We start from the raw sequence: 12,819 nt of genomic DNA, 5'->3' as shown, positions 1-12,819 counted from the left end.
AAAACCCACGTGGCCGCCGTGAGAGTTTGCCAGTAGAGGAGGGGATGGCGGATACTGCTGCCCACTGGCAACTGGTGGCCCTGAGATCGGACTAGGAGGGTTTGGAGGCTGCTGCAGAGGGAGCAGTGGTGGACTGGCCAGCCTGCTGGCCCCCGGACCCACCGCGCTGGGTCCCACGTCCCCAGCGATGCAGAGGCTGGGCAGCTTGCACCAGCCTCTGGCTCTGGGAGGAATGTGGCGGGGCACCCGTTCCGTTGCCACGAAAGGGGTGAAAGGCAGACTGTATGGGCGAGATGTAGTTGCGAGGCCCAAAGACCTGGCCGCAGCCCAAGAATCCTTGAAGCGCTCAAACGCGTGGTCTGCCTTCTCGCCAAACAAGCGACTGCCATCAAAGGGCATGTCCAAAAGTGTAGATTGGACATCACCCAAAGAAAAAAGCGGATCTCAGCCAGGCGTAGCGTCTCAGGGCTACCGACGTTGAAATAGTTTCAAGGTGAGGGGTGGGGGAGAGAAATGGTCCCAATCCCTTACTGGCCGCATTATTGAGTATAATGCGGAGGAAGAATTTGTCCTTGACAGTGGGTGACCCCTATCCCACTGGCGAATATTGAGAGATCCAAGGGTGTGTAAAATTCAGTAGTCCAATCACGGAACAAATTCCCAGACTCAGCTGATCATATGCAGTGTTTTTATATACAGTTGCCAGGACTCCTACACTGTACAAACTGAACAATTTTTCAATATGTAATTATACAGGATGGCCGTGTAAGGGGGCAAAACATGTGTTGGCTGTAACCTCTGGCTAGTCTCCTAAATAGGAGTCCTGGCAACTGTATACAAAAACACTGCGTACGATCAGCTGAGCTTGGGAATTTGTTCAGTGATTGGACTACTGAATTTTAATTTGTCCTGACAACCTTGGATCGACGTTGAAATAGTCCTGCCTAGCGAGTCAGCGGTGTCCAGCCCACAGCGAATGGTAAACTTAGCTTCATCTCTCCCTTTGGCAACCACACGGGAGAGTGTGGCCCGGGCCTCCTCCGGGCACTGTGGCAGCACCTGCTCACCAAAGTGGGTGTAACGGCCCAAGGGACATGCGGTGTTCACCGACCACAGTCCTAAGCTGGCGGAAGAAAACATTTTCTTCCAGATTCTTGGATTCCCTATCTGGGGGAGCAGTAGGGAACAAGCCTTTGGATGTAGAGGCTTGGACTACCAAGCTCTCAGGGGTAGGGTGTTGGGGAGAAACATGGGGTAGCCCGGAGCTGGGTGATAGCGTCGGGCAATCATCCTATCCACAGGAGCCCATGTGCTGGGCATGGACCAAGTGCCCAGAAAGATGTCCGTGAGGGCCTTATTAAATGGAAGCAGGGGCTCCGAAGAGGCCGCTGCTGGCTGAAGCACCTCAGTCAGGAGGTTAGTCCTGACTGCCACCGTAGGAAGCTCAAGGCCCAAGGCCTCACCAGCCCTACGCAAAACCACATCGTAGGACGGTAGGGGGAGAAAGCTTACCAAGGTCTGGGGACGTATACAGACCACTGGCATCACCCAACTATTCTCTCCAGTCCAGATCCTCAAGTAGGTCTGCAAGAGGGTCAAGAGACCCCTCCCAGTCCTCCTCACCCTCTTCTGGCTGTCACTCAGGGTGATAGGGTATGCCAGGTTAGTAAATTGGCACAAAATTGCCGGTCTGTGCCAGTACTGGCACCGGTCAGCGCCAGTCCGGCTCCGTATCTAAGTCGAGGGGTTGCCGGGGTCGTCAATGGATTCAGTGCCGAAGGAGGCGTTGTCAGGTCGATGGGCACCGATCTGGATCCAGGCCTGGATCCTTCAGGGTCTCGTGGTGCTAGGGTCAGAGCCGGTGGCGGCAAAGGTCTAGAACCCTCAACCAAGTCCGAGGGGCCCGAATGCATGCCGGCAGAGTCAGGTTGCCCAAAGATGGAGTGGAGAGCTTCGTAAAATGTACAAAGTTGGTCAGGAGTCGCTCCGGCTCCTGGGAAGGGGGAACCTTGGAGCCGACCAAGCAGGCTCCGCAGATGGAGCAGAAGGACAACAACCATCCGCATCCCACGTCTCGTCAGCCAACAGACGGGGAGAAAGCAAAGAGCGATGGTGCTTCTTCACCTTCTTCTTGTGCTTCAACTTACACGAAGACTTCGACGAGGAGTGGTGGTGATGGCTCCGTGACCGGTCCCGCGACCTCCCTCTCGACCGGGACCTTGAGCGGCGCGGAGCCAACTCCTGGGCCTCCAGAAGTTTTTAAGACCGCTCCCGCAAAGACTTTGTGCCATGGACAGACAGGTGAGCATGACTTCTGGTCGTGATCGCGCGCCAGACACCAGAGGCACACTAGATATGGGTCTGTCACCAACGTCAGCTTGTGGCAGGAGCCACAAGGCTTGATGCCGGTCTGCCGACATGACATCCCTGTGCACCAGGAGTCAAACGACTCAAAAAGAAGTTGACAAAAAGTCGAAAAACTTAGTCAAAAAGCGACTACGGTACATCTCTCTCCGGATCTGCGCTGGGTGGTGCGGAAAAAGAAAGAACTGATGTCAGCACGCGGGGCGGCTTCTAAATAGGTAATGCAATGTCATTCCGGCAAAGACTACGCCAACGACGGATGAGTAATCGACCGACGCACAAGGGTACTGCTGAGGAGAAAAAAAAGGAATCTATAACTAATAGTCTCTTTCAGACATATTTTTTTTAATGCGCCATATCTTTTTGTGGACATGCGTATGAAAGGTGCAAGCTCCTATAAAAGGACACTTGCGGCCGCGTCAGTTTTTTTTTTTTTTTAATCTTTAACCATGCAGCACAGCTAAAAACCATTGACAAAGCCAACAGGTCCCAAATAGGAGACCTATTGGTTATTCTAATGCTTATTTTTGGACTGGCACAAGATATAACCACGCCTCTTTTGGAGTATGTTGGACTTGAACATTTTTGTTTTTTAAGAGAGTTTTATATAGCGCAAACTTGACCCGAAGGTATCGGGTATCAGAGCGCTTTATACGAGCAACAGTAGCGTTACATGAGGACACTCTGTTGAAAGCAAGGCAGTGACAACAGAAACACGAAGCCAGTTAGCCTACTGGTACTATATAAAAGAAACGTTCTCACCCCACATTCTTTGATAACATTTTCCCCTTTTACTTCGTTCATTAGGAATGCCAATTACAGTTGCAACAGCTCACTGGGTGTCCAGTCTGTATCTCTCATTAGTTGCGAAGTGAGACTGCACCGTGGAATGAGTGTTAGCTGCACTAACCTGTGTGTGTGATCTGTCTCTCGTCCTCACAGGTTTAACATTTTTGCAGAAGGTGCATTCTTTTTCTGAATGCTTTGCAAATAAAGGAAGTGATGCGCTGTGAGATAAGATGACTTGCCCTAGATTATCTAATTTTGGTCCAGTTACAAAAAAAGTCAAGAACTCCAAATTCAGCAATGCAAAGTGTGGTCTATCAGTTTTCTTGTACTACTGCACATGATTTACTTGTCTTTTATTTAAAATTAAACTCTACGCTTTAAGACCTTTTATGTAGAAGAAATTAGAATAAACTAAGTTTGTTTCAAAATGGCATTAGCGTATGTATCTTCCTATGGGTCTCAGGCATGAACCTAAAACTCGGAAAAACACGTTGGACCGAAAGGGTGCAGCACAGACCACCAGGACTCTCTAAATATGTGTGCCGCTTTATTGAAGACCAGTGCAACTCACAAAACATTACCCTTGGCCTTTGCCTCGCTATACATTCATTTACCTACATATCCTCCTACCCCGTCACCCCTAAGGTTTCCCCACCCATATCCTTTCTTTACAACGAATTAAAAACCTCTACTAGTTCATTAACTCTTGAATTTTAACCTCTTCTGGTACATTATTTTCCTCCCCAGTGCACCTGTGCTCAACAAAATAACCCATAATTTAACTCTGCCTATTTAAAACAAAAAACCCTCTTCTGTAGGGTTGGACGGAGGAGATTTTTTAAAACTATTCTCCCTCTATCCCCCACCGGCTGCAGTGTCACCGTACCAAAATGGTGACGCTGCCCACAAAATGGGTGGTTAAATATCCCTCGCCCGCCAGCCCAAAATTAGCCCATTGGGCTACGGCTACACTAATTGGCCCAAAACCCCCGGGGTTGCAAGCCCCCCTGCAGTCGGCCGCCCCCGCTCCCCCCCACACCCCCCCCCCGCCTCCATAGCCACATTGGGTCTTATGGGTGCAGCACAGACCACCATGACTCTCTAATATGTGTGAAAAAGGCACTTTATTGAAGACAGTTGAACCTCACAAAACATTACCCTTGGCCTTTGTATTACAAACCTACGCCTCGCTATACATTGATTCACGTTCATATCCTCCTCCCACACCCTTAAGGGTTACAAGCCCTTTTCCTTTCTTTGCAACTATTTAAAAACTTCTACTCGTTCATTAACTGTTGAACTTTAACCTTGTAACCTCTTATCTAGTTCTCTAAACATCTACTTAACTTCTATCTTAACCTTATTGCCTGCTTCCGGATGAACTTGTTCCCAACCATAAAGTTCAAATGTAAAAAACCATCTACCAGGCGCCACTCAAACAGTACTTAGGACTTTTCTGACCACTCCCAACTAGGGTGCTCTGCTATACCATTGAATATCAAGTATTTTGTCTAGGACCTCCTTTATCTGAATCAAGTGGAGCTCCATCCTGTAGCAAGACAAGTGCACTCCGTCCCCTCTGACAAAAAACTCCCTGGTACACTACAATACAGGATGCTTTATCCTGCCAAAACCTGCCTCCTTACAAAACACCCTCATGTCTCTATTTATCTTTCTCCTTACCAATAGAGGCGGGTCTTTCAGCCCTTCTCCATTGTCTTCCAAGGATAAATTCGGTTCAGATGACAAAGCATCTTGACCATTGCTGCCTGATCTCCAACACGTCCCTTTTCATCTGTTTCAATGAGGCCAATCCTTTGCATATTACTAGGTCATTCTCCCCTATATGTAAAATTAACACATCAGGACAAATATGTCATTGCATCAAAGTATTTAAGCAAGGCATGAGTTTGTGGCATCTCAAACCACGTTTTCTGAGCCAACTTATGTGAAACAATGAAGAATCCAACCCGAGGTAGACACCTTTCCCCTTTTGCAGATTATGCAATTCCACCCCTACTACAACGGAATAGTCGACTATCGAAATGGACAGCGCCGTGACTCCGGCCCGCAACTGCATCTGAAGAGACACATGCGTGTGAGTATGGAAAAAATACATTTTACCATTACCTGACTCCCCGCATTTGACAAATATTTTATAACAATCCGAAGCACAACGCCCCAAACGCATGATTCTATCCTTGCCTCAGCCCCGTTTCGCTGCATCCGTGGCTACTCCAATCCGGAATGAGTGAGTACGAAATCCCCTGGTACCTCCCCCAACTGCAACAGAGATCTCCACATCACCCACAGTAGCTGCGCAGCCGTCACCCCCTGTCCAGACGCCTTGCGAAAGACTGCCCCCTGCACTCCAGTGGTCAAACCCTTCAAAGCACACCCCCAATGTACTAGGCACTCCAATGACACCTCACTGGCCTCCATTACCACTACTTTCCCTATGACTCTTTGGTCCGTCTTAGAGTGCCTGAGTATAATATTTACTGTGCCTCTTCCCCTTCCCCTTCCCCTCAACTTCTATATCCTTTCAAACCAGTCCTGCAACTTCTTTCCTCCCAACAACTCTGAAGACTCCAAAATACATCCATGACATTAGTGCAGAAAATAACCATGTCTCCTTTTCACTATTGCGGATCCTAGGTATAAGAGCCTAACTAACAGATCCCTCTACACTGGTCTCCTGACCCTCGGCCCGGGCCCCACCTCTGGCCCCGCCCTCGAAAATGAGTCTGCCCAATTCTCCCATGGAGGGCGCATAACCCCACCATTGCTTGCCCATAAATGCAATCCCTGCTAATTTTGAAGCAATAGTGCCCTTAGACAAGCCCCTGTCAAACAAAGACATAATAAACTATACAACGTCTTCCTCCCTCACCAAAGTTTCTGCCGTCTTCTTCGCCCCTCCCTGCCATGCCTGGCTATACTCAAACTTCGTAGAAACGGCCAACGACCCTACCACCAATTGCAGCATCCTGCGTCTTGCAGATATCCACCTCTGTGGCCAGCCCACTGAACCTCTCCCACTGTGAACGAAAAGCGTCTGCAATGTCATTGTCCACCCCTGGGACGTGTTTTGCCTGAAACAGAAAGTCATGCTTCAAACAACTAAGGATAAAGATTCTCAGCAACTTAAGAACCTGTTCATCGCCTGGTGGTCGTTAACCACATGTACCACAGCCATGTTGTCTACTCTGAAGATGACCTCCTTGTACACGAAGCTCTATTCCCACACTGACTGCTACGACTAGGGAAACAACTTGAGAAAGGCGATTCTCCTGCCCCCATTCTTCTAATGTCGCAGCCACTCCTCAGCGCACCACCTACCATGCCAATATAGCTTGAATCCACTAGCCCCTGCTGCATTTGAATATATTTGGACATCCCATTCCAAATCTTTTGGACCGGACATGGGGATCCCATTGAATTCTTCTAAGAACCTGCACCACATGGGTAAATCTTCTTTCGTCCCTGCGGACAAACGCTTGTGGTGTTGCGAGAACGAATGCCCCGCTAATGACCTGCTCAGTCTCCTACAAAATGTCCTTCCTGGGGGAGGAGCCAAGATGGCGATCGGAACAGTCGCATGAACGCTTAGCTCCGAGATCCTTTCCTCCCCGCTTCGATATCCTGTCGATAATCCTGTTCGAGGCCTGCTGTCTCTGCTACTAGAGAAAATTGCTCACTTACCGTCTGATTTTGGTGCTCCAGCGTGCGGTGGTCCCCGCGATCTGCCTCCGCCTGCGGGTCGGCCTTCCTGGCCCTGACGCCGGGACCTCGAGTGCTGCGTCTGCCCGGCGGTGTTCGGAGTGTTGGTGGCGCTGGTCCGGGAGAGAAGCCTGTTATGGGAACCTGAGAGCCGGATGAGAGGGTGCGGACCCGCCCCCAATAGCGGGTCGCCCCGTATTCCCGAGTGGTCGGTGAGCCGGAGAGAGGCCGGGTGGTTCGGTCCCCCTTGGGGGGGACGTTCGCTCCTGTTCGTGGTCCCGTCTGGGAACCGGTGCCCGGCTCCCGGAGAGCTGCTGGGAGCGCGCCCGGCCTTCTGGTGACTCTCCCTTCTTCGCCGAGCGCCGCCCGACACTGATCGGCTGTTGGTCCTGTTGCCTCTGGCGGTCATGGTGGACCTGGAGGTGGAGGGGGCAATGGCGGCGAATGATGTCCTCAAGATGGCGGACGGCCCTTTGAAGTGCGTACCTCCCGGAGTTGGTGACATTGCTACGTTTAAGACCCCCGGTCCACGGTTACTTGGGGCGGCGCCTACACGAAGTCATGTGCTGTTTGCGCTGGAGACTCTGCGGTCCGACCTGCGCTGGAGGTCCTGGGACTTGGAGTTGCGGATCGCTGCCATTGTTGATCCGCCATCTTGTGGCGCAGTACGCTCTCCCCGAGTTGATCTCGTTGACTCTCCTCCGGTTCTTGAGCCGGGGTCCCTGGATGTGTCTCGGACTTTGGGGGAACAGATGGACCTGGCGCCGGTGCTGTACCGTTTCCCATATCCTGTGATCTCCACTCCGTGCTGGGCAGACCTGACTTTGGATTTTGCCGCGCTGGTGCTTGGCGTATTGTTACATGCTGGCAGCTGCCATGTATCGTTGACCACCTCTTGGTGGCTGGGGCGATGTGGCATGAAGATACCGCCTGCCCTATCTAACTGGTATGGACTACTTGTGTTGTACTGTCTCCTGATTGCCCGGATGCTTGGCGGTTCTACTATTCACAGAAGTGGCCAGGGGTGACCTTGCTTAGGTCCTGGCGGGACTTTCTCTTAGTTAATGACGTATCCTGGACTAGTCTTGTGGACTTGTGAGTTGGTTGTTCTCTGTATCCTTTCTGGCCTTGATCTGTAAGCCTATTGCGGGGAGGGGGGAACCGAGTGTTTCCGTCGCCGGCTCGTCTCCTCATTCTTTCTTTTTCTTTCTTTCTTAAATTGCCGCCTTCTTTCTTACATTCCTTCCTGTTGGGTGTTTCTGGGGCGACAGACACGCTGTTAGTGGGGTAGGCCATAGCCATTACAGTGATGTAGGGTGGTGGGTGAGGGGGAAGGGGGGTATATTTTAATTTGTTTTGTTCTATGGTCCCTTTTTCTCTCCTTTCAAGGGGGTGGGCTATGTCTTTTTTCTTTTCCTTCCTTTCCCCGGTGTCTGCACTTGTCTTTCTTCTTATTGTTTTGGGCGGGTGGGTTTTTTGCACGACGTCTTATTACATTGGTTTTTGTGGCTTGTTCTATCCTTTTGGCTCGCCTTCGGTGGGCTTAGGGTGTATTTTGTTACATTACTCCTTATTGCATTTCGTTTGTGTGGGTGGATATTCCCTTCCCGTCTCCCCTTTTTTCGATTATGTTGCATGACGCCTTGGTTGACGTAGCCACTGCCTCCTCTTAAAATTATAAAATGAAACCTCTTTTATCCTCGTGCCTTCCTGTGTAACGATCACAATTTGCGACTGTACTGTACTTGACCTCTATTGTATACGTATAAATTGCTTCATCTTTTTGATCGCCTGATTTTGCGGCCGGCCCTTGTGGTTGTAGGCCTGCGCTTGTATTGATCGGCTTCTACTAATAAAGGTTTTAAAAAAAAACAAAAAAAAAATAAACATTTCCTTCCTGACCTGACCACCCGGCATGCAAAATTTAGATGTCCTAGGAGCCCCTGCACTGCCCTCACTATCACCTTTCTTCTGGCCAACATGTCGTCAAACAACATTCTCATATGCAATTTTGCATCGACCTATAGGCGCGCCTCCATAGCCACCGAATCCAACTCAATACATAGAAATGACAACAACGTGCTTGGACCTTGTGTCTTCAATGGCGCCAGGGCACCCCAAGTACCCCCATGAGCTCCTGGAACCTTCTCAGCTATTGCTGACCGTCCACTGAACCGGGCTGGCCCACCAGGAAGAAGTCATCAAGGTAGTGTGTCGCTGTCTCTTTACTGGTTTACCAAGAGAAGACCCATTGTAAAACGGAACTAGATCGCTCAAAGCACACTATAGCACATCCCATGAGCAAAGCCTTATCCACAAATAAAATTCTGTCAAACTGGATGCCTAGCAGCTGAAAATCATCAGGGTGTACTGGCAGTAGCCGAAAGGCCGACATATGTTGTATTTTGCAATCTCTGCACCTCTGACCACCCTTTCCACCAATCCTGTGGCTAAGTCCACTGAAGAATAGGAAACGGATGAGAGTTCCTCAGATATGAAATCGTTCACTGACCCACCTTGAGGCCACAACAGGTGCTGTATCAACCTATATTGCCATGGATCTTTTTTTGGCACCACCCCAATAGGAGAGATTATCAAGTCCTTAATCGGGCACTCCAGGAATGGGCCCTCCATGAGCCCATCAAACTTTCTGAGCAAGGCATCCCACACCAACACTTTATGGGTAGCCACTGACTTTAGATTCATGTCCCAGCCTGAACCCTTCTTTGAAGCTGTGACTCAATAGCAATGCAACCCCCTTGTTTGGATAGTGTACCAACCAGGTATCCAGACATTCCGTCTAATTGGTGTAGAAGTCTTTCACTATGTAGCCCTGTGTTCACCTCCCACCTCTTCCCCCGCAACCTGTTGTCCATGTTGTCTGTTGTATGCACTATTCTGCTGGAAACTTTGATCCCTTGGTGTCCTTGACCGGTGTATCACGCCGCAAAACATTGCACCAACGGTGTAGTCCTATGCAATTTGAGCTTTGTTTGCTGGTACACGTCCAAATCAACCTCACCTCATTTTGCCTCTGGGTCTCATGCCAGCCTAGCTCTGAACTCCGAGTCATAGTGTGACCACGCATATTCCCTATAAGTCACCTGTGCCTTTCTAATCACATCCATGTATTTAAACAAGGGCACGCACCTCTCCGAGTACTTTTCACAATACATGCTCGCAAATATCAGAAAAGCGGCTGTCCAGTTTTCTATTGTCACACGCACCTTGGGCCTATTTGACAACTCCAGCTCCTCTTCTTTCGATACTCCTTTGGACCTCAATTCTCTGTGAAGTAGCTACAGCATCTCTACATATTCTCCCTTCCATATTTTTTCCTTTCTGGCCAACATGAGATGTGCCACCAATGGCTACATCACACCCATGTATAGCAGTTTCTGTAGCTTAATCTCGTGAATTCTTTTAACCCCTTCTGCTTGCCCTTTTCCATCGTCCTTCCCACCCTCTTCTGTGTCAAGACGTGCCTACTACCGTCCTCTGTGAATTGTCACCTGGTGTCCCCGTCGCCCTTAGTTTTGCCGCCTCCCCCTTAGTCTTTTGCACCTCTGTGCCTACTCCGTATCCCACACATACCACCCTTTGCGGAGCCGTCCCTCCCCGTCTGCCTCCTCCCAGCCCGCCATCAGTCCCGGTGGATACCTTACGCTTTGGCATAACCTGCAGACGATACTACCCTTGAACTTACCTGGCGTCAAGTTTGGTGTCTGCACCGGATCCAGCCACCTAACCAGTTGTGCAGAGGGTCGGGTCGCGTTGAACTGTGCCGGGTAACCATCGCCTGTGTCTTTTCTCCGTAACATACTAGGCACATCATTACTGAGACCCCCACCCATCCTTCCTGTGTCCCCCCTTCTTCCTCTTCCAAAATCTCACCCTCTTCTAGGCTATCTGCATCATCGTCCAACTGTGTGACGTTTACCGCCCTGCCATTTGAGTCTTCTGTTCTCCAATACGTGCTTCCGCACACCGCCGCCTAATGCGAATGAGCTCCTCTAAATCAATCGCCGGTGCTTTGGGGGATCTTGCCGCCCATCAGCCCCAGTTTCAGGGTCCTATCCTGACCATCTCACCGCTCCCCCAAAGGCTGCATTGACGCAGCCGGGCTGTTGCACCACCGAGGGCACCTCTGACCTTCGCGAGCTAGTTCCTGCCGTTCCTCAACATACTCTGGCTGGCGCCCTAGACCCTGCCATCTCTTCCCCTCTGTATCGTGGAGCTGCATGCGACTCACCAGAGACTGCTGTATCCTGCTCTTGCTGCTCCTGCAAAGAAAAGGCAAGGTCCGGCAAACTGGGATTAGTATTCCTGCCTGTCCTTGCCATTATTGGTACTGGACACCACTGCCAATAACCCCACTATTCTGCCCTTCCCTGGGAGTGGTCTCTGCACCCCCTCAAACCCCTCCCCCTGTATCAACTCCTTCCAACCTGCTCCCGCTGAGTACCTCCCCCTTCGCGCTGGAACCGTGCCTACCGCTGTCCTTCTGCACGTATATACAGCTTGACCCGTGTGAAAAAACACCCACTGGATCGTCCTCCTACCTACCCCCCTCCAGCTCCTTCCCCATCACTCCATTCCAGCATTGCTGCCACTATGGCCGACACTGGAACCTGAACACTTTCCTTCCCTACCCCTTCCCGCGTCTCCTGCTTCCACCCCCCTCTACCGACCACTGCAACCTAATCCCCTGTCTAACCACCCCCCAAGATCCAGTGACACCGCAGCTTCTCCTTGGGGGTCAGGCTTCTCCCCCCCTCTCCACTCCATTGACCCTTCCCCTGCTGCATGGTGGTCATCCCCTACCCGGAATCCACCCTCCCATACCTGCCCACTAGGCTTTTTTCTCTTCTGAGGCCACCCTGCCCTTCTCCTGGCCACTGCCCCCCGCTGCTGCCTTGCAGGGGGGGTTGTCTTACTGTCCTGTTTTCCCTCACCTCTTGCCTCCGACTTGCTCATTTTGTGGGAGCCTGTCCCCTCCGGAGGCCTCTTGGGCTCTCTTCCACCCTGTATTCCTACTGTGACTCCCTCCTCTCCATGTCCCCTCCCTTATGTCACGCGCAGCTCTCAGCTGCCGTGGTCTCATCTTGGGGATTGCCCTATCTTTAAAATGCATAGCGGATGCCACACAGCACCTCACCCTCTCCTCCCCACCAGATTCTGTCTCTGGGGCCGCTCTTATCACGCAGCCACTGCAATGTATGTGTTCTGATGCTCTGGTGGGGCTGCGGCAGAGAGCATGCCCTGACCGCCACAGCCATGCCACCGGCTGCAGGCACCAATTACTACGAGGTCCATGTATCCTGCTTCTGCTAGCAGGCGCATGGCCTCCGCCACCCGTGGATCGCCACCCTAAAGCCAGGTACAATTCAGGTTATGAATTTTAAAAACTATTCTCCCACTATACCCCACCGGCTGCCGTGTCACCGTACCAAAATGGTGACACGGCCCATAAAACGCCATATTAAATATCCCCACGCCCACCAGCCTAAAAAGAGCCCATTGGGCTCGGGCTACACCTATCTGCCCCAAACCCCCGGGGGTGAAAGCCTACCTGGGGGACGATCATACCCCAAAGCCCCATTCAGAATACACACAAAGGTCCTCAGACATACATTGCCTGTGAATGGAGCCAAATGCATTGGAACACAACCTTGAGAGTTTGCCAGTGATGGAAATGAAATGTCACTTAACCATTTTTTTCAACTTAATTGCATTCAGTGTGCCCTCCAAAAGTCGAACCTTCCATTCACAGAGTGTGCTGCAAGGGGTGCATTACCCCAAGAGCTGTCTTAATGGATGTTCCGTTAAAAGGAGTTCCTGTAGGCTTGGTATCAATATGTTGTCCTGTGTCTCCTTGTAACGTACTGCATAAGGTTCTGCATGGCAACAAAAGTGACAATGACAGGATGCACAAATAGCTAT

This window comes from Lissotriton helveticus, chromosome 2_2 (genome assembly GCF_964261635.1).
Source record: "Lissotriton helveticus chromosome 2_2, aLisHel1.1, whole genome shotgun sequence".
Lineage (NCBI taxonomy): Eukaryota > Metazoa > Chordata > Amphibia > Caudata > Salamandridae > Lissotriton > Lissotriton helveticus.
This window is presented reverse-complemented; position numbering follows the sequence as displayed.